General features: G+C 40.7%; 1 long non-coding RNA gene across 1 annotated transcript in view; it reads right to left on the reverse strand.

Moving 5' to 3' along the window:
- The window catches only part of LOC102977313 (uncharacterized), a 41,037-nt gene that overhangs the window by 11,009 nt on the left and 16,724 nt on the right, over nucleotides 1-13,304 (reverse strand). The window contains exons 2-3 of the long non-coding RNA XR_002891803.3: nucleotides 13,049-13,121; nucleotides 12,163-12,279 (exon numbers count right to left, since the gene is read on the reverse strand). This is a non-coding gene — a long non-coding RNA (uncharacterized lncRNA). The remainder of the gene's footprint in view (nucleotides 1-12,162; nucleotides 12,280-13,048; nucleotides 13,122-13,304) is intronic.

Below are 13,304 nucleotides of genomic sequence, written 5' to 3' on the forward strand. Positions count from 1 at the left end.
GCAAATGTAAAATAGATAGCTAGTGGGAAGCAGCCGCATAGCACAGGGAGATCAGCTCGGTGCTCTGTGGCCACCTAGAGGGGTGGGATAGGGAGGGAGGGAGGGAGGGAGACTCAAGAGGGAAGAGATATGGGAACATATGTATATGTATAACTGATTCACTTTGTTGTAAAGCAGTGAGAGAGAGCCCTAAGCAGAGGAGCTCTGATTGTGTGAGATTACTATTAGCAATGAGCAGAACCGGCCACATCCCGCACACCTGTTAAACAAGCTCAAGGGTGCCCTCCAGCCAGGATGCCCCCTCTGTGCCAGCTGCAGAGCACATCTCTGCCTTGTGGCCCTAGGACCATGGAGCTGCTGGAGGGGGTTTGGGTACCAGGTGCCCATGGTGCCCAGATCACAGCCCAAGTGGGCTCAGGGCAGGCACTTCACAGGTGGCAGCTTGGAATCTTGGTCGTGACACAGGAGATGCTGCCACGTATTTATGCTGATGGATTCTTTTAGTGACATTCAAGCTACTTGCAAGGTGACTGCTCTAATAACACCTGTCTTTTCCTCACATTAGAGCTTCGTCACTACTTTGAAGTACATGATATGAAAAAGCTATATTGTTTTGAAAAATCTATTTGCATAATCACAACAAATTTCAATATCACATTTGTCTATAAAGCAGAAACTAACACACCATTGTAAAGCAATTATACTCCAATAAAGATGTTAAAAAAAAAGAAAAATGAAAAAACTGTTAGATTTTCCTGGCAACTATTATAAATTTTAAAAATTAAATTAAATATTTTAACTTAGCAATTTATATGAACAAAATTTCTCATTCGTGTTGACTAGCAAGAGATGATCATTAAAAAGTCAACACCAAGAAATGCTGATGACCCCTTATATAATCTTATATTAATCTCATATTAAAGATTTAGGCATATAATCTTATATTAAAGTTACATCCAGAGAAGTAAGCCTAAGTATCTAGGTAAATAATCTGAGAATATTTTACATGGAAGTTTTATATAAATTCAATATTGAATATCTTTTGTAATACATTATGTTTTATTTTTATTATCATAATTATATAATATAAAAACACACTAAAAAATGTTTTCACCAAGCCACAGAAAATTGCCTCCAAATCCCCTATGGCTTACTCCAATATATCTTATAGATACTATCATTTTCTTCAAGGGCTATGTGTGGAAAAGGGCTGAGAATCTCTGTTTTAGAACAGTAAACATATCTTCTGCAAACCATGATAATCATGCACTTTCTTTTGTAATAGACTTGTTATCTCTGCGTTAAGCCATTGCAACAACAAACACGTCCACACAAAAAAAGAAAAAACACAAAAAAAAACCAACTGTGGGTTTGATCCAATCACTTCCTGTGCCATCAGGCATCCCCCTTTTCTCCTGAACCATTAATCTCTTCCTCTCCTGGGCACCTTCCCTTCAGCTTAAAAAAAACCAACTGTGGGTTTGATCCAATCACTTCCTGTGCCATCAGGCATCCCCCTTTTCTCCTGAACCATTAATCTCTTCCTCTCCTGGGCACCTTCCCTTCAGCTTAAAAAAAAACAGGATCAAATTCTCCATCTTGAAAAAGGAAGGAATATTCCATCAGCTTTGCATTCTCAAGCAAGTATTTTAGCTCTCACCTTCTGTTCATCACCAAACTTTGTCAAAAAATGTTTATGCTGACTTCTCCTCCCCCCTCTGCCCTCATTTACTCCTCAGTCCACAGTAGTCTGGCTCCTGCTCTGGCCATGCTACCAAAATCATCTCAGATGATCATCTCCTTTGTGCAAAACGCTATGGTCTCTTTTCAGTCCTCATCAACCTTGGCTTCTTTGCTGACCACCCTCTTTCCCCGTTTTTAAAAGCTATCATTTATTCAGCACTTCTTGTGATTCAGGAATTGTGCTAAGTGCTTTATTTAGATTACTGAATTCAACCTTCACGATAGCCTTATTTTAGATAGGCCTTACTCTACCCATTTTACAGATGAGGAAACTGAGACTCAGAAACATAAGCAAAATTCCCCTAGGTCTCACAGTAAGTAAGGGGCAGTATTGGGCATTCATATGTCCAAAATCTTTTCAACCCCTTATTGTCTTCTATGACATTTTGTTTGCCTTGTTCTTTATTCTTATCCTGTATCTCTGTGGCTCGTTTCCAAAGTTAGGGAAATTTTCGGGAATTCCCTGGTGGTCCAGTGGTTCGGACTCCAAGCTCTCACTGCTGAGGGCCCAGCTTCAATCCCTGGTCGGGGAGCTAAAATCCCACAAGCCACGTGGTGCAGCCAAAAAAAAAAAAAAAATTAGGGAAATTTTCATTCATTATTCTTTCAAATATTTTTTCTGAAGGTTCCTCCTTCTACTCTCTTTCTGGGACTCTAATGACATGAATGTTAGATCTTTTGGTATGCTCCCACAGGAGAGAGAGGGGCTATGCTCTTCCTACCCTCACCAAATCTTTTTTTTTTTCTCTGTTTTTCAGATTGGATAATTTTCATTGATTTGTCTTTGCATGTACTGACTTTTTCTTCTGTTATATCCATTCTGCTATTCGGTCTATCTGGGGAACTTTTAATTTTGGTTATTGTATCTTTTTAGTTCAATATTGTATCTGGTTCTTTTTATATCTTCTATTTCTTTGCTGAGACTTTCTATCCTTCCATTCATTTCAAGACTGCTTACCTTTATATCTTGGAGCATTTCTATAACAGCTACTTAAAAGTGATAATTCCAAAATCTGTTGGCTGCTGTCACTTATCTTGTCTCCTGTGAGTTGACATTTCTCTGGTTCTTTGTATGATGAGTAATTTTGGATTGTACCTTTGATACTCTGATTGTTGTGTAATGAGACTCAGGTTCTTGTTTATATCCTATGGAGAATTTAGATATTTCTGTCTTAGCAGGCAATTGATCTGGTTGGGTTCAGGTCACAAGTTCTGACCTGCCTTCTATGGGTTGCAGTTCTAATGACAGTTCGGTTTTCTGAGTCTTTGCAGGCTATTGGGATCTGTGCCCTGTATGTGCCATCCAGTGACCAGTGTGGGACCAGCATGGTGGCCTGTCCCACAGTTCAGTTCTCATAGTCTTTGGCAATCTATTTAGGGCCATGTCTATACATGTACAGGCCAAGGGTGAGCCCAGGGATTCATAAACAACTTGATGAGGTTGATTTCCTGAACTCTTCTCTCTCCATGATCATCTTTTCAGTTCCCTGGGGCTTCCCTTTTCAGTCTGGGTGTTTAGCTACCTGATTCTGCTGTCCACTTCCTACAACATGGAGTGTACATTCCCAGACATGGACTATGCACTTGATATGGTAGGGTCAATTAAGTGCCATGTCCACCCCTGGACCAGTAACAGTCAGCAGGGGGGGGTCTCCTTGAGCTGATGGCTTACACCAATTAGGACACTCCTAAGGGACTGAGGATGATTGACATTTGACAAAACTGGGCTCTGTGAAGAACAGAGACATGGCTGTTGGGTAGACAACCAGTAGTGTTTAGCCAGTGCTTCTTTCCTCCTTTTCTTCCCTAAACCACTAAATGTCAGCACCACCCTCCCAATCGCTCAAGCTTAAAACCTCAGAGTTTTCTTCCCCTCTGTGCTTCTCCTCCCCATCCTCACCCCTGTAAACATCCAGGCAGATGCTCAGCCTAAACATGCTCCTCATCAAGGCCTCTCTCTTTGATCCTCTCTGTCTAGCCACATTTTAATTTTAATTAAAAAAATTTTTTTTGGCCATACCCCGTGGCATGTGGGAGTTTAGTTCCGCGACTAGGGATCAAACCCACACCCCCTGCATTGGAAACACAGGGTCTTAACCACTGGACCGCCAGGGATGTCCCCTAGCCATGTTTTAAAGCTCTCCTTTCCTGCTTCAGATTTCCCTTCTCTGTGGTTAGCTTCTAAAAGCAGAGGGGAACTGATCGTCAAACTCCCCTGGCCTACAGAAGAAAGTCCTCAGCGCTGTGATCAAGGCCTCCCCGCATCTGCCCTAACTTCTATGCCTAGGGTCACACGACACCCCTCTACCCCCCAACACTCCACCAGCTACATTTGACTAAAAGTCAGTCCTTAAACATACCCTGCATTTTGTGCCTTTTGTTCCAGCTGTGCCCTCCTAAAAGACCCTTCTATGCAATCACAGGATTCAAGGCTCAGCTAAGACACCATGAAGACTGAGACCACACAGAGTTAGCATTCATCTCCCTTTCCCCTGAGGCCTTGTGGACATCTCTACTGAAGCTCTTAATCACGATGCCTTGAATTGCACTGTTGTCTCCTTCACTAGAGCATGAGCTACTTAAGAAGTGAGACCCATTCTCATTCTCTTTTGTAGCCTCTGAAGTTCTTGGCCCAGTACCTCAGACACAGTAGATACTGAAGACATGGTTGTTTTATTAGATTCAGTTAAATGGACTTGACTCTATAGCCTCTGGTACAACATTCTTGGGATCCAAGCAATCTAGAAAAATAATTTTCTCCTTCTAATAGGCTTCTGTGGGTGTTTTATTCAGAAAGGCATTTAATAGACATTATTCTCTCCCCAGCGTAGGCTGGGTGCTCACCTCTATGCCGCGATATTTCCCTGTAGCCCTCATTTTATATCATTCATCATTTTTCAATTACTTGATTAGTATCTGCTCCCCCACCTCACGCTTTCATATCATTCTTTGAAGGCAGGGACTGATCTTTCTTTTTCTCCACTGTATGTCTGACACCTACCACAGTTTCAGGTTTGCAGAAAGCACCCACAAATATTTATTCTTTGAATGGAGTTGAGTAAATAAGAGCTACTGAGAAGAGGTAAATGTAGGTTTATTGCATTGCAAACTGCAGTGATAAGAAATAAATTCAGACATCTAGAGTCAACTGACCAACAGAAAAAAGAAAACACCGTATATAGTCTACGTTTATCAAGACAACCTTTGCCTTTTCCTTCTCCCATTCTCTTTCTCCCTCTTTCTTAACTTCTCCAATTCTTTCATTCTCCTTTATTCTCCCTCCTTGTTTGTACATGGGGATGGGGTTGCCAGTTGTCCCCTCATTTCCATTCTCATCTTCTTACACGTGAATAGAGTTTTTAGCTTGTCATAAGGCCACCTAAGTAAAGTTGACATTTCTTAGCCCCCTTTGTGGCTTGGTGTAGCCATCTGACTAAGTTCTGACCAGTGGGATGTAAGTAGAATGAGGTACACAACTTCGGGACCATACCCCTGAGAGAAAGCAGTGTGCTCTCCCCCTCCATCTCTCCCCTTCCCAACAGCTGAAATGCAGATGTGCTGGCTGGAGCCAGAACAGTCACGTTGGCCCACAAAGTAGAAGCTGCATGTTAAGTGTAGTAAGAAGATCAAAGAAGCCAGATCCCTAACTCCACATAGCCACCAGACCCACCCTGGCTGCTTCTACCCACATTGTTAGGAAAGTGATCTACAGAAATGTCTATTTTATTAAACTTTGTCTCTAAAATAACACCAATACTTACTTCCTTAATAATATAATTCATGGCCATCTTTATGGCCATTTTTCCCAACAGAAAGAAAAAAAAAAAAAGATAAAGCTACCTTTGAAAAATCCTACTCCCATAGACCAAAACTCTTGGCTATACACCATGTGACAATACTTCTATCATCTGGAACCTACCTCCAGAAGAGAATGATATGGGCTGTCGGTGCACAATATCTCATTTCCAAAGGATAATATGTTACCACAAAAGAATTAATGCAAGCAAAAGACATTTTGCAAAAATTTTATGTCTTGCTCTGTGTCTTGAAATATTATGGATACTTGCTACTTTGGGATATTTCTATTAAAAAATAAAGTTGACCTTTCAGTGTCTAAATGAAAAAGGAAATGTTATAATTGGATGTCTACTGAGAATCATCTTGGTTATAAGAAAGGGGTTAGACTATACCTATTTGGACTTTTGGGACAAAAGAAAAACATTACTGATTATTATTTAATGTTACCTTGAGTAGACAGCAAAAGGGATTCTACTGAAAAAGCCCTTTGAATTATGTTTGTCTCTCAGAGTTCTGAATCTTTCATTCACTTCTCAATAAAAATAATTAACTACTTAATTTATGGTCTGGCAAAGCGAGGGGAATTATTGGCCCAGAATCCCCTAAAACACCTAGAGTAAGTACTGAAATGTGTGCATTTCATTAATTTAGCCACTGAGAGCTTTGATTACTTATTCATATTTATGCAACTTTTCAAACTTATTGATGACAATAACTTCATATTTTGTATTTTTTTTTTAAAAAATAGTCTCTTAGCATTCTTAGATTTAACCTCATGGTTTCTAATATCCATGAAAAACTTGGGAAGTATGTGGTAGGATGTGTTGACTAGCAAGAGATGATCATTAAAAAGTCAACACCAAGAAATGCTGATGACCCCTTATATAATCTTATATTAATCTCATATTAAAGATTTAGGCATATAATCTTATATTAAAGTTACATCCAGAGAAGTAAGCCTAAGTATCTAGGTAAATAATCTGAGAATATTTTACATGGAAGTTTTATATAAATTCAATATTGAATATCTTTTGTAATACATTATGTTTTATTTTTATTATCATAATTATATAATATAAAAACACACTAAAAAATGTTTTCACCAAGCCACAGAAAATTGCCTCCAAATCCCCTATGGCTTACTCCAATATATCTTATAGATACTATCATTTTCTTCAAGGGCCATGTGTGGAAAAGGGCTGAGAATCTCTGTTTTAGAACAGTAAACATATCTTCTGCAAAACATGATAATCATGCACTTTCTTTTGTAATAGACTTGTTATCTCTGCTTTAAGCCATTGCAACAACAAACACGTCCACACAAAAAAAGAAAAAACACACAAAAAAACCAACAGTGGGTTTGATCCAATCACTTCCTGTGCCATCAGGCATCCCATTTTTCTCCTGAACCATTAATCTCTTCCTCTCCTGGGCACCTTCCCTTCAGCTTAAAAAAAAACAGGATCAAATTCTCCATCTTGAAAAAGGAAGGAATATTCCATCAGCTTTGCATTCTCAAGCAAGTATTTTAGCTCTCACCTTCTGTTCATCACCAAACTTTGTCAAAAAATGTTTATGCTGACTTCTCCTCCCCCCTCTGCCCTCATTTACTCCTCAGTCCACAGTAGTCTGGCTCCTGCTCTGGCCATGCTACCAAAATCATCTCAGATGATCATCTCCTTTGTGCAAAACGCTATGGTCTCTTTTCAGTCCTCATCAACCTTGGCTTCTTTGCTGACCACCCTCTTTCCCCGTTTTTAAAAGCTATCATTTATTCAGCACTTCTTGTGATTCAGGAATTGTGCTAAGTGCTTTATTTAGATTACTGAATTCAACCTTCACGATAGCCTTATTTTAGATAGGCCTTACTCTACCCATTTTACAGATGAGGAAACTGAGACTCAGAAACATAAGCAAAATTCCCCTAGGTCTCACAGTAAGTAAGGGGCAGTATTGGGCATTCATATGTCCAAAATCTTTTCAACCCCTTATTGTCTTCTATGACATTTTGTTTGCCTTGTTCTTTATTCTTATCCTGTATCTCTGTGGCTCGTTTCCAAAGTTAGGGAAATTTTCGGGAATTCCCTGGTGGTCCAGTGGTTCGGACTCCAAGCTCTCACTGCTGAGGGCCCAGCTTCAATCCCTGGTCGGGGAGCTAAAATCCCACAAGCCACGTGGTGCAGCCAAAAAAAAAAAAAAAATTAGGGAAATTTTCATTCATTATTCTTTCAAATATTTTTTCTGAAGGTTCCTCCTTCTACTCTCTTTCTGGGACTCTAATGACATGAATGTTAGATCTTTTGGTATGCTCCCACAGGAGAGAGAGGGGCTATGCTCTTCCTACCCTCACCAAATCTTTTTTTTTTTCTCTGTTTTTCAGATTGGATAATTTTCATTGATTTGTCTTTGCATGTACTGACTTTTTCTTCTGTTATATCCATTCTGCTATTCGGTCTATCTGGGGAACTTTTAATTTTGGTTATTGTATCTTTTTAGTTCAATATTGTATCTGGTTCTTTTTATATCTTCTATTTCTTTGCTGAGACTTTCTATCTTTCCATTCATTTCAAGACTGCTTACCTTTATTTCTTGGAGCATTTCTATAATAGCTACTTAAAAGTGATAATTCCAAAATCTGTTGGCTGCTGTCACTTATCTTGTCTCCTGTGAGTTGACATTTCCCTGGTTCTTTGTACGATGAGTAATTTTGGATTGTACCTTTGATACTCTGATTGTTGTGTAATGAGACTCGGGTTCTTGTTTATATCCTATGGAGAATTTAGATATTTCTGTCTTAGCAGGCAATTGATCTGGTTGGGTTCAGGTCACAAGTTCTGGCCCGCCTTCTGTGGGTTGCAGTTCTAATGACAGTTCGGTTTTCCGAGTCTTTGCAGGCTATTCGGATCTGTGCCCTGTCCAAAATCTGTTGGCTGCTGTCACTTATCTTGTCTCCTGTGAGTTGACATTTCTCTGGTTCTTTGTATGATGAGTAATTTTGGATTGTACCTTTGATACTCTGATTGTTGTGTAATGAGACTCAGGTTCTTGTTTATATCCTATGGAGAATTTAGATATTTCTGTCTTAGCAGGCAATTGATCTGGTTGGGTTCAGGTCACAAGTTCTGACCTGCCTTCTATGGGTTGCAGTTCTAATGACAGTTCGGTTTTCTGAGTCTTTGCAGGCTATTGGGATCTGTGCCCTGTATGTGCCATCCAGTGACCAGTGTGGGACCAGCATGGTGGCCTGTCCCACAGTTCAGTTCTCATAGTCTTTGGTAATCCATTTAGGGCCATGTCTATACATGTACAGGCCAAGGGTGAGCCCAGGGATTCATAAACAACTTGATGAGGTTGATTTCCTGAACTCTTCTCTCTCCATGATCATCTTTTCAGTTCCCTGGGGCTTCCCTTTTCAGTCTGGGTGTTTAGCTACCTGATTCTGCTGTCCACTTCCTACAACATGGAGTGTACATTCCCAGACATGGACTATGCACTTGATATGGTAGGGTCAATTAAGTGCCATGTCCACCCCTGGACCAGTAACAGTCAGCAGGGGGGGGTCTCCTTGAGCTGATGGCTTACACCAATTAGGACACTCCTAAGGGACTGAGGATGATTGACATTTGACAAAACTGGGCTCTGTGAAGAACAGAGACATGGCCGTTGGGTAGACAACCAGTAGTGTTTAGCCAGTGCTTCTTTCCTCCTTTTCTTCCCTAAACCACTAAATGTCAGCACCACCCTCCCAATCGCTCAAGCTTAAAACCTCAGAGTTTTCTTCCCCTCTGTGCTTCTCCTCCCCATCCTCACCCCTGTAAACATCCAGGCAGATGCTCAGCCTAAACATGCCTCCTCATCAAGGCCTCTCTCTTTGATCCTCTCTGTCTAGCCACATTTTAATTTTAATTAAAAAAAATTTTTTTGGCCATACCCCGTGGCATGTGGGATTTTAGTTCCCCGACTAGGGATCAAACCCACACCCCCTGCATTGGAAACACAGGGTCTTAACCACTGGACCGCCAGGGATGTCCCCTAGCCATGTTTTAAAGCTCTCCTTTCCTGCTTCAGATTTCCCTTCTCTGTGGTTAGCTTCTAAAAGCAGAGGGGAACTGATCGTCAAACTCCCCTGGCCTACAGAAGAAAGTCCTCAGCGCTGTGATCAAGGCCTCCCCGCATCTGCCCTAACTTCTATGCCTAGGGTCACACGACACCCCTCTACCCCCCAACACTCCACCAGCTACATTTGACTAAAAGTCAGTCCTTAAACATACCCTGCATTTTGTGCCTTTTGTTCCAGCTGTGCCCTCCTAAAAGACCCTTCTATGCAATCACAGGATTCAAGGCTCAGCTAAGACACCATGAAGACTGAGACCACACAGAGTTAGCATTCATCTCCCTTTCCCCTGAGGCCTTGTGGACATCTCTACTGAAGCTCTTAATCACGATGCCTTGAATTGCACTGTTGTCTCCTTCACTAGAGCATGAGCTACTTAAGAAGTGAGACCCATTCTCATTCTCTTTTGTAGCCTCTGAAGTTCTTGGCCCAGTACCTCAGACACAGTAGATACTGAAGACATGGTTGTTTTATTAGATTCAGTTAAATGGACTTGACTCTATAGCCTCTGGTACAACATTCTTGGGATCCAAGCAATCTAGAAAAATAATTTTCTCCTTCTAATAGGCTTCTGTGGGTGTTTTATTCAGAAAGGCATTTAATAGAAATTATTCTCTCCCCAGCGTAGGCTGGGTGCTCACCTCTATGCCGCGATATTTCCCTGTAGCCCTCATTTTATATCATTCATCATTTTTCAATTACTTGATTAGTATCTGCTCCCCCACCTCACGCTTTCATATCATTCTTTGAAGGCAGGGACTGATCTTTCTTTTTCTCCACTGTATGTCTGACACCTACCACAGTTTCAGGTTTGCAGAAAGCACCCACAAATATTTATTCTTTGAATGGAGTTGAGTAAATAAGAGCTACTGAGAAGAGGTAAATGTAGGTTTATTGCATTGCAAACTGCAGTGATAAGAAATAAATTCAGACATCTAGAGTCAACTGACCAACAGAAAAAAGAAAACACCGTATATAGTCTACGTTTATCAAGACAACCTTTGCCTTTTCCTTCTCCCATTCTCTTTCTCCCTCTTTCTTAACTTCTCCAATTCTTTCATTCTCCTTTATTCTCCCTCCTTGTTTGTACATGGGGATGGGGTTGCCAGTTGTCCCCTCATTTCCATTCTCATCTTCTTACACGTGAATAGAGTTTTTAGCTTGTCATAAGGCCACCTAAGTAAAGTTGACATTTCTTAGCCCCCTTTGTGGCTTGGTGTAGCCATCTGACTAAGTTCTGACCAGTGGGATGTAAGTAGAATGAGGTACACAACTTCGGGACCATACCCGTGAGAGAAAGCAGTGTGCTCTCCCCTTCCATCTCTCCCCTTCCCAACAGCTGAAATGCAGATGTGCTGGCTGGAGCCAGAACAGTCACGTTGGCCCACAAAGTAGAAGCTGCATGTTAAGTGTAGTAAGAAGATCAAAGAAGCCAGATCCCTAACTCCACATAGCCACCAGACCCACCCTGGCTGCTTCTACCCACATTGTTAGGAAAGTGATCTACAGAAATGTCTATTTTATTAAACTTTGTCTCTAAAATAACACCAATACTTACTTCCTTAATAATATAATGCATGGCCATCTTTATGGCCATTTTTCCCAACAGAAAGAAAAAAAAAAAAAGATAAAGCTACCTTTGAAAAATCCTACTCCCATAGACCAAAACTCTTGGCTATACACCATGTGACAATACTTCTATCATCTGGAACCTACCTCCAGAAGAGAATGATATGGGCTGTCGGTGCACAATATCTCATTTCCAAAGGATAATATGTTACCACAAAAGAATTAATGCAAGCAAAAGACATTTTGCAAAAATTTTATGTCTTGCTCTGTGTCTTGAAATATTATGGATACTTGCTACTTTGGGATATTTCTATTAAAAAATAAAGTTGACCTTTCAGTGTCTAAATGAAAAAGGAAATGTTATAATTGGATGTCTACTGAGAATCATCTTGGTTATAAGAAAGGGGTTAGACTATACCTATTTGGACTTTTGGGACAAAAGAAAAACATTACTGATTATTATTTAATGTTACCTTGAGTAGACAGCAAAAGGGATTCTACTGAAAAAGCCCTTTGAATTATGTTTGTCTCTCAGAGTTCTGAATCTTTCATTCACTTCTCAATAAAAATAATTAACTACTTAATTTATGGTCTGGCAAAGCGAGGGGAATTATTGGCCCAGAATCCCCTAAAACACCTAGAGTAAGTACTGAAATGTGTGCATTTCATTAATTTAGCCACTGAGAGCTTTGATTACTTATTCATATTTATGCAACTTTTCAAACTTATTGATGACAATAACTTCATATTTTGTATTTTTTTTTTTTAAATAGTCTCTTAGCATTCTTAGATTTAACCTCATGGTTTCTAATATCCATGAAAAACTTGGGAAGTATATGGTAGGATATTACATAATTGCTGCAGTTTACAATGGAAATTATATCCTAGAATAATCTATTTGACAGTTCACAACGGTCTGGGAACGTTCAGGGTCTCACCTCTCAGCATTATGGCTGTCCTCTCTCTTCAGCAGGAAGCTTGCCTGGTTCAATAGACTTTGTTCATCAAGAAATCTGATGAAGGTTTCCTTCTATAGAGTCTAGGGTTTGTGGTTCCTGAAGGACAAAGAGAAGAGACTATTTCCTTTCAAAGCCCTTTTGTTAGTCCTTATTGATAACAGAGTGAATCGAGTGTTAGTTACTGGTCCCTCTTTCTTACAAATCATTCCCTTGTTGAAGGGACAGAGCAAATATTACTGGTAGGTGTGCAGATTGGAAGGAAGACTATCACTCAAGAGGTCTCAAAGGAGTAAGGCCCTTCACAGTGGCTTCCGAGTGTTCATTGCTCTGTTCAGGAACCTAGCACAGGGTCATGTACACAGCAGGTGCTCAACAAATATCTGCTGAATGAATAAACAAATAGATTCAGTGCATAATGCAAGAAAACGTAAGAAATACTTCCTGCCTTCAAAGAGTTTACCAGTCATACATACACATTACTTCAATGAAAAGAAACCAATTTCCTAAGAAGCAAAGGATTAGTACAGATTTTAAGTACTGTAGCTTTTCTGGAAGGTCATTCTCTAGGGCATAGAATGAAAAAGTTGATAGGGCAAGAACTGGGGCTGTGTGTGGAAGGCTCGAGATGGCTGGCTGAGAGCTTGGAGTCCGCTGTGGGTCACAGGGAGCTACTGTGGTTTGCTCCATTGGAGGAGACACACAGGAGGGGGCAGGAAGACCACTTAGGGGGCAACCGCGATCTGGTCCACGTGACCAGGAAAGAATCTAAATTACGGCAGTGGCGGGGCAATGGAGAAGAGGAATGACAACATCGAGAAGGAGAGCAAACGTCCCCTGTGGGAGCCAGGAGGTAAACCTGCAATACCTCTTCCTGGAATTTCAGCTGGTGAGTCAGTCAACCGTGGGCTGCTTTGACACAGGGTGGACTAGAATCAGCTCTAGAGTGGAAAAAAACTTGTTATAAAACAGCTCTGTTACCTTTGTTTACATTTTTTTCAGAAATACACAAGGTCATTTATTTTTAAAAATACACAAAGTGGGCTTCCCTGGTGGCGCAGTGGTTGAGAGCCCGCCTGCCGATGCAGGGGAGCCGGGTTCGCGCCCCGGTCTGGGAGGATCCC

Source organism: Physeter macrocephalus, chromosome 1 (assembly GCF_002837175.3).
Source record: "Physeter macrocephalus isolate SW-GA chromosome 1, ASM283717v5, whole genome shotgun sequence".
Classification (NCBI taxonomy): domain Eukaryota; kingdom Metazoa; phylum Chordata; class Mammalia; order Artiodactyla; family Physeteridae; genus Physeter; species Physeter macrocephalus.